Source organism: Cynocephalus volans, chromosome 3 (assembly GCF_027409185.1).
Source record: "Cynocephalus volans isolate mCynVol1 chromosome 3, mCynVol1.pri, whole genome shotgun sequence".
Taxonomy (NCBI): Eukaryota; Metazoa; Chordata; class Mammalia; order Dermoptera; family Cynocephalidae; genus Cynocephalus; species Cynocephalus volans.
Genome location: NC_084462.1, coordinates 129,500,668 through 129,524,001, shown reverse-complemented (window position 1 = coordinate 129,524,001; position 23,334 = coordinate 129,500,668).

The window sequence follows — 23,334 nt, the reverse complement described above, 5'->3', positions numbered from 1 at the left end:
GAAAATCACATGTCCAACAAAGAACTTGTATCCAGAATATATACAGAACTCTCACAACCCAATACTAAGGAAACAAACAACCCAATTTTTAAAATGGGCAAAAGACTTGAACAGACACTTTACAGAAAAAGACAAAGAGATGGCAAATGAGCACATGAACAGATGTTCAATATCAATAGTCATGATGAAAATGCAAATTAAAACCATGCTGAGATACCACTACTACCTATTTGAATGGCTAAAATAAAAATTATTGGCAATACCAAGTGCTGACAAGGGTGCAAAACAATTAGAATTCTCACACATCACTTGTGGGGATGTTAAATAATACAGCCACTCTTGAAAACAGTTTTGCTGTTTCTTATAAACAAACATTTATCATATGCTCCCAAATTTCTCTCTGGAATATTTACCTTAGAGAAATAAAAACGTCTGTTCACACAAAAACCTATACCACTGCAATGGTTATAGCAACCCTACTGGTAACCACTAAATTCTGAAAATAACCCAAATGTCCACCAACAGGTGACTGAATTTAAAAAAAAAAAAAAAAAAAAAACTGAGGTATAGTCATATAATAAAATATTGTTTTCCAATAAAAAATAGAAAGAATTATTGATTCACACAATAACTTGACTGAATCTCAAAGGCATTAGACTAAGTGAAAGGAACCGGTTTCAAAAGGTTGCATGCATCGTGCTTTCATTTATAAGACATTCTCAGAAAGACAAAGATAGTGACCGTGAATAGATCAATCGTTAGCCAGAGATCAGGGGTAGAAGAAAGACGTGGCTACAAAGAGATAACAGAGGAAAGTTTTTTGGGGTGATGGAGCTGTTCTATATCATGAAAATAAGATGATTACAAGAATCCATACATGCATTAAAATTCATAGAACTGTACACTATGAACATATTCACGAATTGGTTATATAGTTAAAAATAAAGGATAAAATGAGCCAGAGAAATATGATGATGGCAGACCTTTCACATATCTTCATTGTGTTTCTTTTGGGGTTTTTTGTTTTAACTCAGCAGTTTTTTAAAATTTCTTTAAAAAATATTAGCCCTGCAGCAGTGGTTGTAAAACTGCAGCCTTTAGAGCAGCAACATCAGTGTCACTTGGACTTAAATTCTCGGGCCCCGCTCCAGTCATTCTGAATCAGAAACTCGAGGGACTTCTCACAGGAACATTTTAACAAGCTTTGCAGGTGATTCGGATGCACACTAAAGTTTAAGAACCACTGTCTAGTAAGGAATTTCTCAACCTCGCTACTACTAAAATTTTGGACCAGATAATTCTTTGTCTTGGGGGGCTGTCTTGTGCATTGTAGGATGTTTAACTGCATCCCCATCTCTAGCCACTAGATGACAGTAGCAATCTCTCACCTGTCACGACAATCAAAACATCTCCACATATTGTCCCAGGGAATTACTCACCCAGATAAATATCCCCTAGGGAGCAAAGTATCCCCTGGTTAAGAACCACTGCCCTAGAGAGTAAAACCCTGTTTACAAAAGTTACCTATTTTTATTCTGAGTCTAAATGTACATTCGTTTTTTTCATCAGCTTCCTATTACCATGTATGTTCTCTTCTGAGCACAAGAGATTAACGCATAAGACATTAATTGTTCTGTACCACAGTAAATTTAAGTTCCATGAGCTAATAATAAGCTTTGTTGGAGGTGGATTTGAATTAAACAAAAGCCATAGTTAGAGTTCATCTCCCACTTATTTGTAGTAAGTGTTTTACTTGTAAAAAAATTTGAGTTAAGTCCATGATGGAAAAGGATGACTTTTAGCACCACACCCAGCCAGTGAGCCAACCGGCCATCCCTAAAAGGATGACTTTTAAAAGCCTGTAAATATACCTCTTGGGCTCAGGCTTTTCCCTATACTTTCAAGCAGTAAAACATAATATATGAACTTTCAGTATCCCAAAATGTTGCTAATTACTTTCACTTTGCAGAGTAAAATTACTCATCCAGATAAATTCAGGTAAATATTACCAAAGCCTACTCTACTTAAAAGTTCAACTTAAACTGACATCACCCCACTAACCAATCTTCCATGACAAGCTTTCAGTCATTTCTTTATCCTGCCTTCTCATTTGGCCCACATTTTGCCATTTTATTGGCACAAATATCATAAGATATACTGTCAAGTACCATAATAACATAAATATATTTATGGTATCCTCTATCAATCTCACAACCATATTAATATTAAAAGCAGGCTATTTTGATGTGATTTACATGTCCTTATGTGTATTCATCTTCTAATTCTTAACAGAGTTTCCTGAATGTAGAGAACATATTATTGACGTTTTTATCCCAAAGAGCTCCCAACATGGTGACTTCCCTATGACTGGGACTCACAGTACTTACAGAAAGAATTGTCTAAACTCCACACCTTCAGTTCCTTGTCTTCCATTCACTTTACAGTGCAAAATATTTCCCCTTTACTCCACTGGAACTATTATTGTCAAGGTCTCTAATAATTTCTGTGTTCACTCATTTATTCAAAAACTTATTGAGCGCCTACCAAGTACCCCAATCTATTCTAGAAACTGGGAATATAACATTAAACAAGGCCAAGTCACTGTCTTCGTGGAATTTACATTCTAGTGGGGGAGACAGACTTTAATTGTAAATAAATAATTCCATACAATGCTAAGTACTATGAGAAAAATAAAAAATGTGGAGTATAAAGCAAATGGAGGAACTAATTTAGATAACATGAACTATAAGAGGAGAGCACAGAAAGGTAGGCAAGGATGTATATGACCTTATGTGCCATGGTAAGAAGGACGGATTTTATTTTACTTGCAATGAACAGCCATTAGATGGTTTTAGGCAGGGTGACCATATACTTCATTGTCCAAAAGACGATTATTTTAAGAGTGAAAGAGGCAGTATTGGTAATTACTCTAGAAGAATAGTACTAAATTGGGACAGTCTTGGGAAAACAGAATATGTGGTTATCCTAGTGTTAGAGCAATACAGTAATTTGACCTGATTTTCCCTTTTAGAAGACCTATCTGGCTAAAAAAATAGAGAATAAGGAGAGAAAAGGAGAAATTATAAAACAGGAAGATATTATGATCCAGACATATAAGAGTATAAGCCTAACTTGACAAATTTATAATACAGTAATAATTTTTTAATGATGAAATTCAGAAAATTATTTTGAAGAAAAGTTAATAAAATTTGCTGATGAGGGCCGAGCCCGTGGCGCACTCGGGAGAGTGCGGCGCTGGGAGCGTGGCGACGCTCCCGCCGCGGGCTTGGATCCTATATAGGAATGGCCGGTGCACTCACTGGCTGAGTGCCGGTCACGAAAAAGACAAAAAAAAAAAAAAAAAAAAAAAATTGCTGATGAATTGAAAATAACTTTTAAATGTTTGGCTTAATCAAAGAAATGAATTATGGAGATTTTCATTGAAATGGGAAAGACCAGAGAAGACAAGATTTCATGCAGATTTGGAATAATAGAGAAGAAAGAGTTCTGTCATGGACATGGTAATTTTGAGGTGACAGTTGGATATTTAGGTTTAAGTATCAAGGACAATCGAGTGTGGAATTCAGCAAAAAAATCAGGGTTAAAGAAATATATTTAGGCAGCATTATAAGTGGTATTTAAGGCCAGGGGCCCAAGATCTAGCTCTTAAACACTCCAACTTTAGAGATGAGGAAGAAGAGAAAATATAAAAAGTGAAAGATATAAAGAGTAAAAACCAATGAGGTGGGAGGAAAACCTGGAGAACATGGTACTGAGGAAGCAAAGAGAAATGTCTTAGGAAAGTGTATCAAATTCTTTAAATAAATACAGAGAATTCTTCTTTGGATATGGCAACATGCAAGTCTTTTGAGACCATGATAATTTCAATAAAATGGTAGGGATGAAGGACCAAGGGTGCGATTCTAACAAAATGTGCTATGAAGAGAATCAATGATAAAAAGAAGTAGTTGAGAAGAATAAGAATTCAAGTGCTAATTTTTTTTTAGGTAGGTGGTAATGCTCATGCTTCTGACAAGAGATAGAAATTTATGATGCAAAAGAGGGAGAGTCTCTTAATACAAAAGAGAGTTCTTGAATAGCAAGAAGAGATCCACAGCTCAAATGGAAGCAATGGTGGCTTTTTCCCTGACTTCTTACTCAACATCTTAGCAGCACTTTACAACTGACCATGCGTTCTTCTTGATAAACACCCTTCTCTTAGCTGCCATGCCTCCACCTTTTCTGATTTGCCTCCTCTCTCTCGGCCATACCTTTTTAGTGTCTTCCTAACCCAACTTCCAAAAACTGGATTCATCCTGAGCTCTCTTATCTACTTTGTCTACAGCTCTCAGTGAGTCCCATGCCCTTAACCACATCCTCTATGCTCCGAAATACAAGATGTCTTCAAAAAGTTCATGGAAAATGTATATTATAAAAAAACTATGCATGGATTGTAAAATACTTTTGCACCAAAATAAACACATAATAACTTGTTATGACATGTCTGAACAGGATCTAGTTTGAGGCACTAAGAAGGATGAGACATTAGTTTGAAAAGAGCCCCTACAACAGCCACATAAATTCTGCTCAAATGGAAGCAAGAACAAATATAAAATTTATAGCAAATCTTGGGTGGAAGAATGAAGTTCTTGATGCTTTAAGAAAAGTTTACAGGGACAATGCCCCAAAGAAATCAGCATTTTACAAATGGATAAATCGTTTTAAGACGAGATGAGATGATGTTGGAGATGAAACCTACAGCAGCCAACCATCCACATCAATTTGCAAAGAAAAAATTATCTCATTCCTGCCCTAACTGAAGAAGACCTATGATTAACAACAGAAACAATACCCAGTACCACAGACATCTCAATTGGTTCAGCTGTCACAATTCTGGCTGAAAAATTACAGTTGAGCAAACTTTCCACTCTATGGGTGCCAAAAGAGTTGCACCCAGATCAGCTGCAGACAAGAGGAAAATTTTCCATGGAAATTCTAAACAAGTGGGACCAAGATCCTGAAGCATTTCTTTGGAGGATTGCAACAGGAGATGAAATGGCTTTACCCGTACAATCCTGAAGACAAAACACAACTGAAGTCATGGCTACCAAGAGGTGGAAGTGGTTCAGTAAAAGCAAAAGAAGACCAGTCAAGAACAGAGGTCATTGCAACAGTTTTCTGGGGATGCTCAAGGCATTTTGCTTATTGACTTTCTGGAGGGCCAAAGAACGATAACATCTGCTTATTATGAGAGTGTTTTGAGAAAGTTAGCCAAAACTTTACCAGAAAAGTCCTAGGAAATCTTCACCAGAGAGTCCTTCTCTGCCATGGCAATGCTCCTGTTCATTCCTCCTATTAAACAAGAGCAATTTTGTAAGAGTTTCTATGGGAAATCAATAGGCATGCACTTTACAGTCCTGATTTGGCTCATTCTGACCTCTTTCTGTTTCTTAATCTTAAAAAAATCTTTAAAGTGCATCCATTTTTTCTTCAGTCAATAATATAAAAAAAGACTGCATTTACATGGTTAAATGTGCAGTACCCTCAGTTTTTTAAGGGTGAACTAAATGGTTGGTATCATCCCTTACAAAAGTGTCTTGAACTTGATGGAGCTTATATTGAGAAATAAAGTTTATATTTTTATTTTTATCTTTTAATTCCATTTTCCCCACAAAGTTTTGAAGTCCACTCATGTTAGTCTAACATTCCCTTGCCTTTTTCCATAACATAAGATCCATTTTAAGTAACTCAGTATCTTATTGCTGACACACCTAGCCCAAACAGACATGATACTGTTAGAACCAAGCATATATTACAATGAAACCCACACTGCTTTGCTGGTCAAATAAATCAAATAGCAAACACCTTGTGTTATTGGAGAACAGTTGTTATTAGAGTGGAGTGTAGAAAGAGAAAACAGCAGAAAAGACAAAATGTTTTTTTTTTTTTTCCTTTCAGTCCTGCCAGGAGGCTGTAAATTCATGCCAGTGTTTAGTGCCCATGACCTATAATGTAAACTCAATTGGGAGAAGTATCCACTCAAGAGAATAATTGTGACGCTGGTGTCTCACATCCAAAGGGGTGAAATCCTCCTACCAACCTTACCCCTATCTGAAGGAATAAAATCTATATACTTGCATATTATTTTAAATGTGTAGAAATTCACAAGGGTGATACCTCTAGGATTCAGGACTTATGCTAAGGCTTCTTTTCTCCTTTGGTGTCTATTCTACATAAGGACAACTTAAGTTATAAGTTGCAAATTTCATGGCACACCAGAGGCCTCCACTCTCTCTGTTTACTTTCTAATGCTTAGCATTTTTTTAAGATTTCAGAACTATTTGAAACACTAAACAATTTGAATTTAAGTATCTACAAAAGAAGCATTTTTCACTCTTACGAAAAATTTTTAAATACATGAATTTTTATAAAGGACCTTAAAAGAAAAGGCACTAAGGCATCCACTTTGTTCACAGGAGCAATATGAAGCTCTGAGAAGTCAGAGAGCAACAAAATAATCCTGCTGTCAAGGATCGCGAATAAAAGAAAAACAGATAAAAAAATAATGTTATGATAGACACATGCATTGGTTGGTGTGGGGATGCAGAGAAGGGCCACCTTACCCTGCCTGATGAGGGTGTGGGTGGCCAGACAGGACCTGTCACGAAGGTAGCACTTACCTGAGCTGAGACATGAAGGGCAAGTAGAGGTTGCTGGATGAGGAAGGGAAAGGGTATGCCGGTCAAACAAAAGATCATCGCAAAAGTGAAACAAAATGAAATAACCTTTACTTGGGTGGAAGTGGAGAATGGTGAAAAGAATAGAAAAATTTAATAAAGAAAAATAAGAAATAATATTAAAGATCACAAAAATCCACTCCTGTGATAAATTAAATGGGTAAGGACAAAAATCCGAGTTTAGTATATATAAAACATAAAGAAAAAAGTAAAGGAAGTCACAATGGACCAAATGAGAGAAACAAATTATGAGGTAACAAAAATTGCCTTTGAAAAGAAAAATTACAACACACTGAACAAGTGAGAACACAAGTTTAAGGAATATCTGAGCAACATATATAAATAGATCAAATAAATAGAAATATATACACAGGAACTTCAAAAAGTCCATGGAAAAATACATTTAAAAGAAAATATGTATCTTCCCATGAAATTTTGAAGACCCCTCATGTGTGTATGTATGTACACATATATATACTTACATAGAGAAGAAAATAGAATACAGCACATATATGAATGCATATACACTTACATATAGAACATGTTTATATTCTTTATTTATCTCTGTTTTCAGCTTTTATTCTGTTCTAGAGTTTATTCATATCTCAGCAGAGACAGGAAGAGATTTTTATGTGTAATCTTATTTATTATATTCCTTATTCGGGGGCATTAGTATAGGCCACACTGAATTTTCAAATCAACTTCAAATCTCCCTAATTTTTAAAAGAATTTATTCTCTATTTGTAAATCCAGTACTGTGGGATGAATCTGCTAATACTGGTTCTTCAGAAAGAATTTTAAACTGTACTAAAATCTAAGAATACACTTACTTAAAAATCAAAGAAATCCACTAGCTGTGTTTACTCTCTCACCAACCCATTCCCATTAGTCTCCCTCAAAGCCTTTTTCTCATCACATAGAATAACATAGTTATATTACACATATGCTACTACATCCCGTATAATGGTATACATGAAATTATTTTAAAAGGACACCTGTGAGCTGCTGTATCCCAGAAAGCCAAGAAATAGTAGTATTTATGTTTCTGTCCAGCTGAGAAAATCTATCTCCAGCCTAGAGTGTATTTAGGAAGCAATTCTTTTTCCCTTCAAAAGTAAAAATAACATTTATTGATCACTTAGTATATGCCAGGGTTATTCTAGGTACATTACACCAAACAACTCACAAAATACTCATAATAACACTAAAAGATAGCTATTAAAAACTGTTAAAATGCTTTCATGAACTACAGCATGACAAAAACTGCAACACATGAAAATTAGGGTCATAGCACTGCCTAACACATGGAATGCACTGAAATATTTTTGAACGAATGAATGAAGCTGTTTACAAATATTTGAAGACTTCCTACACACCAGACTCTGTTCTATTAAAGACAATATGCAAACATTACCATATTTATGATGGTTATGAGGGGGTTAGGAGAAACAGATAATAAATATTTAAAAGTAAGTTAATTATCTGATGTATTAGAAGATGATTTTACTATGGAAGAAAAATAGGGGAAGGTAAAGACCAGGGGTGGGGTCAGAGCAGGGAGCAGGTTACAATTTTAAATAAGGTGGTCAGGGTGGACCTCACTAAGAAGGTGAAATTTGTGCAAAGACTGGAAAGAGATGAGAGAATTCATTGTTCAGCTACCTTGGAGAGAACATTCTAGCCAGAGGGAGGGGACAATGCCAAGGCTGTACGGTGGGTGCACGCTTGGTATAGTCAAGATACAGCAAAGAAGAGTGAGGGAGGAGCAAAGGAGACGATGTCTGAGAGGTGATGAGAATGGGACAGATGATGACAGGTTTTGAACCATTGAAAGAACCAGGGCAAGCATGCATTAATTAATTAATTAATTAATTAATTAATTATTCATTCATTCATTTAAACTTCTCAATATACATTGTACTTGATTTTCATGACCCGTTACCTGTTCCTCTATCTCCCCTCCCTCTCCCCTCCCCCCCACATCATATCTGTTCACTTGTCTTAACAAGTTCAAGGAATTGTTGTGATTGTTGTATCTTCTTCCCCAACAGCCTTTGTTTCTGTGTTTATTTATTTATTTATTTATTTATTTATTTATAGCTCAGAACCAGGGCATTTAATCTGAAAGAAAGGCTGCATCACTGAAGGGTTTGAGCAGAAGAACGACTTACACTCTAGAAAGATAACTGGCTGCTCTGTTGAAAATGAACCACAGTGAGTGTATTAATTTCCTAGGGCTTTCCTAACAAAGTACCACAAACTGGGTAGTTTCAAACAACAGAAATTTATTCTCTCATAGTTCTGGAGACCAGAAGCCCAAAATCAAGGAGTTGGCAGGGCCATGCTCTCTCTGCAAGCTTCAGGAGAGCATTCATCCTTCATTCTTCCAGCTTGTGGTGGCTACTGGCAATCCTTGGCATTCCTTGGCTTGTACACTCAGCACTCCCATCTTTGCCTCCATCTTACAAGGCCCTCTCCACCTCTGCGTGACTGTGTCTCTGTTTATTCTTCTTTCACCAACACCAGTCATTGGATTAGAACTCACTCTAACCCCATACGACCTCATCTTAACTAATTATGTCTGCAAAGAATCTATATCCAAATAAGGTCTGAGGTTCTACGTGGACACGAATTTTAAGGGACACACATATAAGCAAGGAGAACTCTTGGGGAAGTGATTGCAATAATACAGGAAAGAGCTGATGATGCTTCAGAATGTTTTGTTAGCAGTAGAAGTGGTGAGAAGTGTTGGATTTTGGTTATATCTTAAAGTTACACTGAAAGAATTTATTAATGAATTAAAAGTAGAATATGGAAAAACCAATGATCATATAAGCTTTTGGCCTGAGCAACTGGAAGGACAAAACTGCCATCAACTGAGCTGGGAAAATCTGCTGATAAATCATGTTTGAGCATCTTTGGAATAGGAAGGGAGAATAAGGAGTTTAAAAGCTCAATTTTGCATATATAAAGCTTGAGATACTTCAACATCTCAGTGAAGATGTCAATTAGGCTGTTGGATATACAAATCTGGTGTTGGGCGAGATCTGGGCAAGAGTTGAGATTCTCACCGTGACCTCTGTAGTTTAACCTCACAGAGCTAAGGTGTCAGTAAAAACTGAATTGAATATGTGCCCTTTTCTGCTGTCCTAAGATTGGGCCCTCCTCTTTATGCTACCTGTATTTTGAGAAAAATCTGTATGTAAATGAAGTAATTGCTAACCACAAGTGGAGCAGTATGTTCAAGTTAGTTCCATCTTAGAGAAAGCTCTGGAAGGGACCCTCTGAATTAGTGAAGGGAAAGATTATAAATGACAAAGGGAATGGATTTGGGTTCTACATATCAAGAATTTCACTGTTGCTGGATGTTTGGGAATGTTTTAAGTATGGCAAACTCTTTGTTCCTATTGCTGATTTGGGTCATAATCTGTATAAATAAACAAAAGGAGTTTATGCATTCATGAAACATATTCTACCCATCTGCATCATTACCAGAAAGAGACTTTTAGCCCGAAAAGGCCAAGTTCATTTTCCTGGTAGCCTGAGTAAATTGGCTTGGAATTGAATGGATTGCAGCAGGCTGCTGTTCAGATTGCTTACCCTATTGCTTGCTAATACCTACAAGGATCGACTCCACTCAGAGTGGGTAGTGGACATTAAATCAGAAACCAACAGAAGATTATGCAAGCACTAAACATGTTCATGATGAATTCACAATAAAACTGGAAAATCAGAAAATTCAGTGGTATCTCAGTAATGTACAAAATTATGAATAGAGAAAAAACATTAACAGTAGTTCTGTCTGGGTGGTAGCAATATGAAAGACATTTGTTGTCTTGCTTTACATCAGAAAATTTTTCTATGAAGAGCACACATCACTTTTACAAATAAGGTGTGTAGAGAGTTTCTGGGGCTCAGTGTAAATAATAGCAGGCAAGCAATTCCCTTTAACGAGGTTCAATTCTATCTATGCTTCATTACTATTATTAAAGATTAAACTAATTAAGGTTTACAGCAGAGTAAATAATTAACAAATTAGTGAATTGTGCTTCTGCTTATACTTCAATCTCCAAATGCCTAATCAACCCTATTAAAAGTAACTTTTTTATTAAAAGTAAGCAAGAAACTCACACGTAAATTTTATTATTGTTCTTCCCTGATAGAAATGTTTCCTGGCCCATAGAAAACTGAAATTTAAGTTTTTTCTTTTTCCTCTTCTGTATCTGTTCTCAGTGTGAATTTCCCATTTCAGATAGAATGCCTGACATATAAGCTCTCTAAAATTTCATTCAGAATGTAGAAATATGCTGCAAGCTGCCCTTTCCTAGGTCCAACTGCTACCCAGCCAACAAAAAACCAGAGAATGACCACCTCTGACCCTTGCAGCTAGAATATATATGTGTGCTCCAGATTTTACACTTTTTCCAACAACTGGGAACTGCATGCTTTTGAGATTAATATGTACCTCAAAGATATGTTGTTGTATCTCTGCTATCCCTTTCATAAACCAAGAAATGTTTAATAAATGAGAAAAGGCAAAAGACCCAATTTACTTTAACTTTGAGCAAACAGGTTCTCAGATGCAGGAACCACAGGGCATCCTGTGCCAACCTGTCTCTACTCACATCCCAAAATTTGAGAATTAAGCTATGTATCCATTACCACTTTGCCCTAGAGGTGTTCACGGACTGATTCTTTGTAATGCCCTGTAAATCATCTAATTAAAATAGATTTCTAAGACCATCAATTTACAAGGGTACTTCAAAAAGTTTGTGGAAAAATTTGTATTCTTTTAATTCTATTTTTCCTTGAACTTTTTGATGTACTCTTGTATATCACTAGATTTCTGAACTGATTCCAAGAACAGCTGTGACAGATAGATCCTGAAAAATCTCCCTGTTCAGCCACAGAATTAATGAAGTCAACAGGACAAGGATGCCCACTCTCACCACTCCTATTTAACATAGTTTTGGAAGTACTAGCCAGAGCAATCAGGCAAGAGAAAGAAATAAAAGGCATCCAGATTGGAAAAGACAAAGTCAAACTGTCCCTGTTTGCAAATAATATGATCCTATATATAGGAAAACCTAAAGTGTCTACCAAAAAACTCTTGGAGCTGATTAACAATTTCAGTAATGTTACAGAATACAAAATTAACACCCCCAGATCAGTAGTGTTTATATTTTCCAATAATGAACTAGCAGAAAAAGAAATCAAGAAAGCAAGCCCATTTACAATAGTCACCAAAAAAATTAAACACCTAGGAATAAATTTAACCAAGGAAGTGAAAAATCTCTACAACAAAAACTACAAATCACTACTGAAAAAAAATTAACAAGGACACAAAAAGATGTAAAGATATTCCATGCTCGTGGATTGGAAGAATTAACATTGTGAAAATGTCCCTTCTACCCAAAGCAATCTACAGATTCAATGCAATCCCCATCAAAATACCAATGACATTCTTCACAGAAATGGAAAAAACAATCCTAACTTTCATATGGAACAACAAAAGATCCCAAATAGCCACAGTAATCCTGAACAAAAAAAACAAAGTCTGACTTCAAATGTAGTGTATAACACTACCTGACTTCAAACATACTATAAAGCTATAATAACCAAAACAGCATGGTACTGACATAAAAATAGATAGACCAATGGAACAGAATAGAGAACCCAGAAATCAACTCACAGACTTACAGCCAACTGATCTTTGAAAAAAGCAACATAAATATACATTGGGGGAAAGGCTGAATCTTCAATAAATGGTGCTGGGAAAATTGGACATCCATATGCAGAATTATGAAACTAGACCTGAACCTCTCATTATATAGCAAAATCAACTCAAAATGGAATAAAGACTTAAGTATAAGACCTGATACTATAAAACTACTAAAGGAAAACATAGAGAAAACACACCAGGAAGTAGGATTGGACAAAGACTTAATGAACAAGACCACAGAAGTACAAGCAACAAAAGAAAAAATAAATAAATGGGATTATATTGAACTAAAGAGCTTCTGCACAGCAAAGGAAACAACCAACAGAGCAAAAAGACAACCTATGAAATGGAAGAAAATATTTGCAAACTATACATCTGACAAAGGATTAATATCTAGAAAATACAAGAAACTCAAACTACACAGTAAAAAAATGAATAACCCAATTAAAAAACGGGCAAGTGCACTAAATAAACATTTTTTGAAGAAGACATTCAAATGACCAACAGGTACTTGAAAAATGCTCAACATCACTAATCATCAGTGAAATACAAGTTAAAACCACATAAAGATATCATCTCACCCCAGTTAGACTGGCTATAATCAAAAAGACAGAATAACACATGCTGGGCAGGATGCAGAGAGAAAGGAACTCTCCTGCACTGTTGGTGGAACTGTAAATTAGTACAGACACTATGGAAAACAGTATGGAGACTTCTTAAATAACTACAGGTGGAACTGCCATGTGATCCAGCAATCCCACTTATGGGTATGTATCCAAAGGAATGGAGATCATCATGTCAAAGGGATACTTGCATTCCATGTTCATCGCAGCTCTGTTTATAATAGCCAAGATATGGAACCAACTTAAACGTCTGTCGACAGACAAATGGAGAAAGTAAATGTTATATATATATAACACAATGGAATACTACTCAGCCATTAAAAAAAAAAATGAAATTCTGCCATTTGCAGCAACATGGATGCACTTGGAGAAAATTATGTTAAGTGAAATAAGCCAGGCACAGGAAGAAAAATACCACATGTCCTCACTCATAAGTGGGAGCTAAGAAAGAAAGAAGGAAGGAAAGAAAGACCACAGTGGTGTGTTGGGCTTACAGAGGGATAGAAGAGAACTAAGGTTGCCATGGATGGGGTGAAAAGGGGAGGGGGCTGGGGGAAGGTGGTGGGCATGCTGATAGTATTGATCCAATCATCACATCTCGTGCACAGGTGCTAATTGTCAGCTTGGTGTCCCATGAATATGTATAACCAATAAAAATAAATAAAGAAGTAAAGGAAATTTTTTTAAAGTGATTAATTACTAAAAACTCTCTAGCCCTGTATTATATCTTCATAATGTCAGAATGTAAAAAAACAATTTTATAGAATCAAAGATATCATATTGATCTGGAGACCTGGAATAAGACATCTTCTGAGACAGAATAAAATCCTAAGAAGCAGAAACTGAAAGATCATCAGTTATGACCAAAACTCTATAACGACTTAGAACTTACAATTGGAACTTGTACTATTTCTTAACACAACTAAGCAAGAGACCACTCTCAGGTAATTATTTTCTGCAATGATATCTTTACTTTTCGTTTCATTAAAAAATGTACCTCTGGCAATATTTCTCTACAATTTTATTCAGTTATCTAATCTAGTACCAAATCATTCCTTGCTACTTTATGGCACTCCCAGAATACGAAATGGAAAATTTGAAAACTTTTACCATAATCTTCTACTGTAGATTTCAGCATTGAGTAAGGCCCAGGAAGAGGAGATTAAATGGTATCACTGTCAGCTCACGAGACGCTGCAGAGGTGTCACATTTTATCAGGACTACGCTATCTTCATAGTCCTGGAACTTGAAAACCCTCTTAGGCAACTAACCTTAAAAAAAATCTGCATTTCCTTAACATATTTCCAATTCTTCAAGAATTTCCTTTAATTCATTGTTAAGAAATCTCCCCTAAAACTTTCCTTACTGGAACACAAACATTGGTTTAGGGAAAATAAAAGCATCAACTAATTTGTGGGAAAGATTTTAGACTTTGCATTTCCCCTAAGAAGCTTTATTAGCCTATAAAACATGATCAAAAGCTTTAAAAGGATCTAAATCCACCTAATAATAAAGGATTTTGTATTGGCACATTCTGGAAGCCTTGTTTATCCCACAAATAAAGCTATACATTGTGTGCTTTTGTATCCCAGCATCTCATTAACTCATCTCTCACAAACACATCTAAAAGATTCTCTTCTGTTTTTTCTTTACAATTCAGAGTTATCCTTGATAATGGCTTTCAAATACTAATATTAGGGATTTACTACATTTCAAGATCAAAGGGAAATAATGAAAATATAATTTGGTCCCAGGGAGTACTAGGAAACTAGATATTCTTTCCCCTGTCCTCATCACTATACTGTGCTACACAAGATAAAATACACCACATACCCCCTGCCTTCAGGGAGCTTGTATTACCACCTATCCCAGGAGAAAAGACACATATAGAGCAACAGCGAGCAGTACAAACAGCCATATACTGAAGCTCTAAGATTTTTTGTTTTGGTTTTGTTTTGTTTTGTTTTGTTTTGTTGCAACTGGCCAGTGTGGGGATAATGTTGGAGAACAGGAGCATCCATGAGTATCAGAAATCACAAAGCAGTTTCAAGAAAATAGGTGTGACTTGAGATAGCTGATATGTGGATAGAGTGACTCCAAGACAGGAACCCACCTCAAAGAGCACAAATAGTGAGGACAGTAGAATAGTGAGATGTCTCTTCTCAGAGCCAAGGGTACTGGGGAAAGCCCTGGAGTAACTTGGAATGGATAAATGCAAAAATAGAAAGTGTAATAGTCCCATTATTATCACTGCATAATAAATTACCCTAAAACTTAGTGACTTAAAACAACCATTTTATTATACTCATGGATTTGGCAGGCCAGAAATTTAGAAAGAGTAAAGCAGGGAAGATTCATCTCTGCTCCATGATGACACCAGTCTCAGCTGGAAAGACTTGAAGGCTACAAGTTGGGGTCATATAAAGGCTCATTCACTCACATACATGTAGGTTGGGATGACTTGAAGACCAGGACTGCTGACCAGAACACCCGCATGTGGCCTCTCCATATATACATGGCTTTGCTTCCTCACAACATGGTGATCTCAGGGTAATCAGATTTCTTACATGGCAGCTCCAGGAACAAGGCAAAAGCTGCATCATCTATTGATTCAGCCTTGGAAATCACAGTGTCACTTCCATTACATTCTATCAGTCAAAGAAGCCAAAAGCCCACCCAGATTCAAGGAGTGGTGTCATAGAACCCATCTCTCAATGAGAAAAGTGGCAACAAATTTTGAGGCTGTGTTTTAATATTAACAAAGACAGGTTTACTAAGTACTTTCTCCCACATTTAAAATATTCCACAATTTCACAAATCCCCTAATAGCCATGAGAGGAAAAAGAATAGAAAGTAAGTGTTCAAAGTCAGGATGACTACATGTCTCAGTTCTCCCAGGAACAGTCCCAGTTTATACATGTTATATTATTATTATCCAACGTAATTAGTAGCTCCCCTTTTGTTCTCAAAAGTGTCCTGCTGAATTATAAGTTATATGATCATCCTATCTGACATTAAGTTATTCTGCTTGAAAGAACCTGTGTATACATAGAGTGAAATTCACACCCTAAACTCTCTCCTAAATAATTCACCTTAATCTAAAATATCCAAATTAACTAATGATATGAAATATTCCAAATGCACTCGCTCTTTGAGTAACACACCAGTTACTTTACCAGTATGTGAAGATACCAACCAGTAGTTGATGGTAAGAATGATGACCACATGATTCTAAGGCTCTCTTCCCTAATTTAGGTACCACAACAGGTAACAGGGCAAAACATAAATCTAGTTTTGCTAGTTTCTGTAAGGAATCAGTATCTTCTATGCTAATCTTTTAGAGTTCTAAACTTTGCAGAGTGGCAGCTTCCTCATGTTTTCATGAAGCTTTAAGAACCAAAACACCAAAAAGAGCTGTATAACTAAACGGCACATTATAGGCTTCAAAGGGAGATTTTTCTACTTCATCTTTGAGAATGGGCTGGTAAAAGAAGTGTCAAATGCTTTATTAAATAGTCTCTTAAAAAGACTGAAACTTTTTGATGCGATTTCTTTTTAAGCAAAAGGGTTTATTTCTCCAAACAGAGGACTTGTCCCTCCAGACTACCTGCTAACATTCAACTGCAGGTATTTACAAATTCAGTTAGGACTTTCTCTTAGATGTGATACCATTTTGCTTTGGTTTCTAACAGAGTTTGCTATCAATGGAATCACCATCTTTAACATAAAAATAACATTCAGCAAATAAGAAAGGTGAAAAGAACTTGGTTTACATTCAGCTAAGAAACCCTTATCATATTAACTATGGATGCTTAATGTCAGGCTGTAAAGTTATTGCTATTGTCAGCAATGAGGTCGTCAACACATTTCTGTGTCTGCCACTGACAGAACTAGGAGATTTCTACTGAAATATCCATTTAGGGATTTTTCATTAACATGTTATCTATTCACCACACTCAGTTTATATTGGGAGTGGGGGAAGAATATATGAACCCCACCTGCCTTAATCTGATTTTATTGTTCTCATGTTGGAAGGACCTCAGTTCATATAAGTTAATTTCTGGACAAGGTTATCAAAACTTTAAATACTAGTAAAAAGCTATTCCAAACTCATCCCTAGCTTAAGTTTTAGAATGTACTATAAACCACATTACAACTCCCTTTTCATCTGTAAACCTATTCCAGTTATGATTCTGTGCCAGGAGTCCCCAAGTCCATCCCCAGATTTGGTGATGTGCTAGGTAGACTCACAGGTATGATATACTACAGCAAAATGATATGAAACAAAGTCAGCAAAAGAAAAAGGTTCATGGAGTGGAGTTTGGAAACAAGGAACAAACTTCCAAGAATCTTGTCCCTGTAGTCACATAGGGCAACTTAGTCTCTCTATCACTGAATTGTGACACATGTGAAATGCTGACTAAGGAAACTTATTAGAAACTCACTGCCCAAGGTTTTTACTGGGGGCTGGTCATGTAGTCACTTCCTCCTGGCACATGCCAAAATTCCAGACACTTAGAATGAAAGTAGCTGTTCATCATAAGCCATGTTGTTTGCACAAACAGTTTAGGCACAATAAACCATCCTTACCAGATAGGGAATGGTAGAAACATTTCCAAAATCTGAGCACTCAAATACTAGCCAAGGACTAAACTCACAACCAAGTCTTTCTAAAGATAGGCTCAAGCCAACTATGTTAACCCTCTTCTGTACAGCTTCCCTGCCACCTGAGATCTAGATAAGTTTGACTTGAACCCCTTTCCCAGTACCCTGGAAGATTAAACACTCCTAAATTTTTGCAAAGTCCTTGGGGCCTTTTCTTAAGGTCTTGGCTGGGTTTTTTAGTTGCTTGTTTTGCCTCAGGTGCCTGATCTTACCTACTTGATAATCAAAGACAGACATTCTTGTGCTCCTTCTGATACCAGTTTGCAAGGTATAATGATGGCAGACAGCCAGTACAAAGGACCATACCCACATTTGCAACAGTCATGTTTGTGTCCCCATGCTCTTTTCCAGAGCTGTCTCTCTCACCACTTCCTGCTCTCACTTCTAGCAGTGCTTTTTTCATTAAAATATGGGTGCCAAACAAGACAGGATCATTTTAAGATTCAAACCATGCCCATGTGATTTCCATCTATATATATACAGAGAGAGAGAGAGAGAGAGAGAGAGAATGTCTATTGGTTATATATTGGTTTACTTATGCAATTCTCCAAAAACACACAAAGAGGTTGCTTTGGCACCTATTTCATGTTACTTACAATGCCCTATTGTAATATCATTTCCTTATAAGTTCTGGTCAGCCACCCAGAAGGTGAGTAAAGATTGGAATATTTTAATATGCTCTACATAAAATTATTCTTCAAGAAATTTAGTAGATGTTCATAAATTTGAGGGTAAGAAATGAACCATTTATAGAGTTCTTGTGGCTGTAGGAAAGAAACCTTTGACAGAAAGTTTTCTACCCCTCTGGAGCACCACTTGACATTGTAATTTTGTACCCATCTAGTATTCAGGAATATCTGCATCACTGCAGCTCCAAATTCCATCCTCACAGTACTAGAACTTTGCAGCATAACATCTCTTATTCCTCCCATCTCCATGAAACTCAAGTTATGCTTTAGAAACTGTTTTTCCCATAGATCATTTTTAATTCAATTTAAATTAAGCAAATGCTCACTTGAGCAGCCAAAGCTCTCTTAAGGACACTTAAATTAACGATAATTATTTAAACATTCGTATACTCACACGCAATTCTCCTGATTTATCCTCCAGTCAACATAATTCAGAATCATATCCATGGAGAGAGAGTTAATTCGTATCTTTTATAAGAGAAAGAGGTATTTATTTTGAGAATTATTATTTTAAAGGAAATGAAATCATTAAAATTGATTCCTGAATTTATCACCTCTATATCACACAGTCACAAGGTAGTCCATGCAGCCTTAGATAAAGTTTTAAAACCTAAAATTTTTGCTAAAACAGAAAATAGGAATGTAGAGCTTCTTGTTAAAGTCTCATGAATGCTACACCAAAGCCTCAAACTTGTCTTTGAACTGTCTCCAGAAGTCTGAGCTTCTGTGTCTTAATCTATAGACAAGAACCATGAAGATTAATAAGAATATCTATATACACTGTAAATGCATTCTGTAAACTATAGAGGGTGACACAGTCATCAGGTTAATATTACAAAAAAAAAAAAAATAGGGTCAACAAATCTTTATGATCTTCTCAGGTTTCCAGTAGCCTTATCAACATCTTGAATTCAAGTGACAGACCTGACTTACCTTTGCTATCAGAACATGTTCCCTGAAGGCCAAATCATTTCTGCAGCCATCGCAACACCTGGCATTGTGTCTTTCACAGTGAAATGCTTAATAAATACTAATTGAATTAGTAAGGAAATTGAAATGCTATTTACTCTCTTCTTCATAGGAACACAGGCTAATAGATTAAAAGAAAAGATTCATATGCCTCCTTCAAATACATCACAGCATTACTCAGGTTTTCATTTTAAACCCTGACTGTCCAGAGTATACATATCAATGGGCTTTTGATACAGTAGATAAGAAATAAGGAAGAAGATAATTGAAGCAAGAATTAAAGATGCAGGTGGGTCTCAGGTCAGTACAGGCAGCACAGGAAGAAATCAGTGAAGCAACATGGGCAGCTAGAATCAAACACCGTGAAAGGACCAGCAAGTTGAGGCCAACCAACACACAGGGAATATACCTTTTTAAAAAAAATAAAAGCAACCATTGGTATCAAGTGAAGGTTTTCCTATGAGATTCCCGGGTCAGTCAGTAGGAGGCAATCCACCGAAGTGGCCCACCTAGGGTTTAAGTGGTGAAGCTTGGTTAGAGGACAGAATAAGCAGCCAAGAGCAAAATCACTTATTATTCACCCATAAGGTATAAAAGATAGACATGATATTTCTCATTACTATCTGTCTTTCCCTCTTTTGGAAAAATGGACCATGCTTACTTACATGGCAACCCTTCTTATAAATTTGAGACAATGTGCAGAAGATAGAAAAGTTTTTTCTCCTGTAAAGCACTGCAAATTCGGTTACAGAAAGTACTATGACAGCATCATTTGAAACACTGTCAGTGAGATTAAGCATAAAATGGGAAAAGTGGGTTTCCTACCACCATGTGCTTACACCGTGTAACCAAGGAGTAACCCAAGATCATGCCTTCCCAAAATATCCTTGCATCTATGACATCTGTAGTTTTCAATATTAAAACCCCTACTTTGAATTAGGACATTGTCTTCAGGTACCTTATTAAAATGCACATTTTCTAAAAAAGGTAAAATATTTTTTTCTCTCTCTTTTTATTTTCTTTTATCAACATAAAATGTAGTTGATTTTTGTGTCCTTTTACCGAATCCTCCCTTCCCCATCCCTCTCCCCACTCCCACCCATCAACATCATTATCTGTTCACTTGTCTTAACAAGTTCAAGGAATTGTGATTGTTGTGTCTACTTTCCCACCCCCCCATTTGTTTGTGTATTTATTTATCTTTAACTCCCACAAATAAGTGAGAACATGTGGTATTTCTCTTTCTGTGCCTGACTTATTTCACTCAATATAATTTTTTTCTCGGTCCATCCATGTTGCTGCAAATGACAGTATTTCATTCTTTTTTATAGCAGAGTAGTATTAAAAAAGGTAAAATCTTAATCCATTGAATCATGTATTAGTTTCTTTCACTTACAGCAGAATACCTGAAACTGGGTAATTTATAAGAAAATTAAATTTATTGCTTGCAGTTTTGAAGGTTGGGAAATCCAAGGTCAAAGGTGCACATCTGGTAAGGGCCTTCTTTGTAGGAACTCTGTACAAAGTCCTATGGCAATACATGGTATCACATGGCCAGGTATGAGCAAGAGAGCGTTTTCACATGCTTTCTTTCTCTCTTTATAAAGCCCCCGGTCTACTTCCTGATAATCCATTAAACCATTAACCCATTGATCCATGAATGGATTAATCCATTCATGAGAGCATAATCCTCACGATCCAATCACCTCTTAAAGGCCCCACCTTTCAAATACCATACTGGGGATTAAGTTTCCACGTGAGCTTTGGAGGACACAAACATTCAAACCATAGCAAATGGTTAATCTAGCAGTGGAACATCTATACTATAAAATACTATTCAGCAATAAAAAGGACTGAAGTATTGAAAGATGCAACTGGAATGAATCTCTAAAGAATGCTGAGTGGGGGGAAACAGACCATCACAAAGGTTACATACTGTGTGATTCTGTTTATATAATATTTTTGAAATGACAAAATTACAGAAATAAAGACTATATTAGTGATTGCCAGGGGTTAAAAATTCAAGGCATTTAGGGGTGGGGAGAAATGGGTGTGGCCATAAAAGGGCAATGCAGGGAATCTTTGTGGTGATGAAACTGTTCTGTATCTTGACTGTGGTGATGAATACACAAACCTATACATGTACTAAAATTGCATAGAACTAAATATACACACACATACACCAGTACAAGTAAAACTGGGAAGGCTGAACAAGATCAGTGGGTTATATCAATGTTAAATCCCAATATTATCCTATATTTTTGTATAATCTTTAAGACTTGTCTCAATTCTCCTCTTCCCTGTTGAACTAGAGTTTTGTTAGACTTTTTTTTTATTAATATTATTATTTTTCTACATTCTATGTTGTTGCAGAGCAGTTGGGAGGGAGGGGGAGAGGGGAAAAGGGAAGGAAACAGGATGGAAGAAGGAGGAAGGAGGAGGGGCAGGATTGAGACCTGTGGCACCCCCTTCATTCCCACAGGGAGGCCAGGGGGCTTCCAGCAGTGGCTTGGTCATTGCTGGGCTGGGTGCAGATGTCAGGGGGGTGTGGCAAAAGCCCTCGGCCCACACTCTTGGGACTGGTTGTGGGTGTCAGGGGGCATGGCTGAGGCCCCTGGTCCTCCCCCCTTTCTGGCTTAGTAGCCCAGGGGACTTCTGGTCCTTCTAGGTGTTATAGGTGTTCTTTGGTGAAATGAGACCTTTACTAGTTAATATCAAACTTGTCTCTGGTTGTGGGTACTTTGTTTATTCTTTCAGTTCTGCATTGGATTATTTGTTGTTCCCACCACTTAAACTGCTCTGCAACTATTTTGTTGTCCTTTGCTTACTTCTAAAATGGGGGAACTTCATGTGGGGACCAGCACTTGAGCCCTGTGGTTGAGCTACATTGCTGCTTTGCTGTTGGTTCCCTAGGAAGGCTTTTTGTGCAGCTCGGGTTTTAATGGTTGATTTTATAGGTACTTCTGGGTCTAGTGAAATCCAGTGCACCTGGGTTGTTTAGAAACTCTGATCTGGGCCTGAATCTTTTCATCAAACTGCACCTCATGCAGTTCTATATTCCTGACCAGTCTCCTCTGAGTGGTCCTGTGCTGATTGGGGGCAGATCAGCTGTCCTTGCTGTGCCCCAGTGTTCCCCTGCTGGGCCAGTCTCCCCCACTGCCGGTGCTCCAAACACTTCTCATGGGATGGACCATGTGCCAGTCTCTTGTGATGACTCACTGGCCTCTGAGTGGCTCCTTTTTTTCAGTTGTTGTGGTTCCTTGCTCCTATGTGGATCTACAGGAACCCTATTAGTGGTCTTGCTGGCCTGGGGGCCACCAAGGCCCTCCTCTCCCCTGTCACCTCCACCCAACTTCATGTGAAGGGCACAGCTGTGACTTTTGTCAGCTCCTGCTCCATGAGCTCAGCAGCTCCAGCCTGGAAGCGGCAGGGATTCAAAATGGTCAGAGCATTTTTTTCTTTCTCATTGTGGCTTCTCCCACCCTCATGCACTCCATAGGTCTCTCCTCCTCTTCCTCTGAGCTCTAGGGGTCCCAGCTTGGCTGTCATTGCTCTTTTATAATTGTAAATTGGTTGATTTGTGGGAGAGAGTGATGCTGGGGACTGTCCATTTCGCCATCTTGACCAGAAGTCTCAGTTTTGTAAGATGTTATCATTGTGGAAAATGGGGTAAAGGGTACACCAGATCTCCCTGTATTATTCCTTATAACTGCATGTCAATGTACAATTATCTCAAGATAAAACATTTAAATTAAAAAATATTTACCATTAACATAATTTTGTGTATTAGGTACAATACCTCTTACCTTAAAGCAAGGTGCTGGACAGAGATAAGCCAAATTAATATTGAAAAATCATGTGGTCTAACAAAATGGGCTCCAAAATTAGAAAGCCTCTATTCAGCACCAGATCTACCACTGCTACTAAAT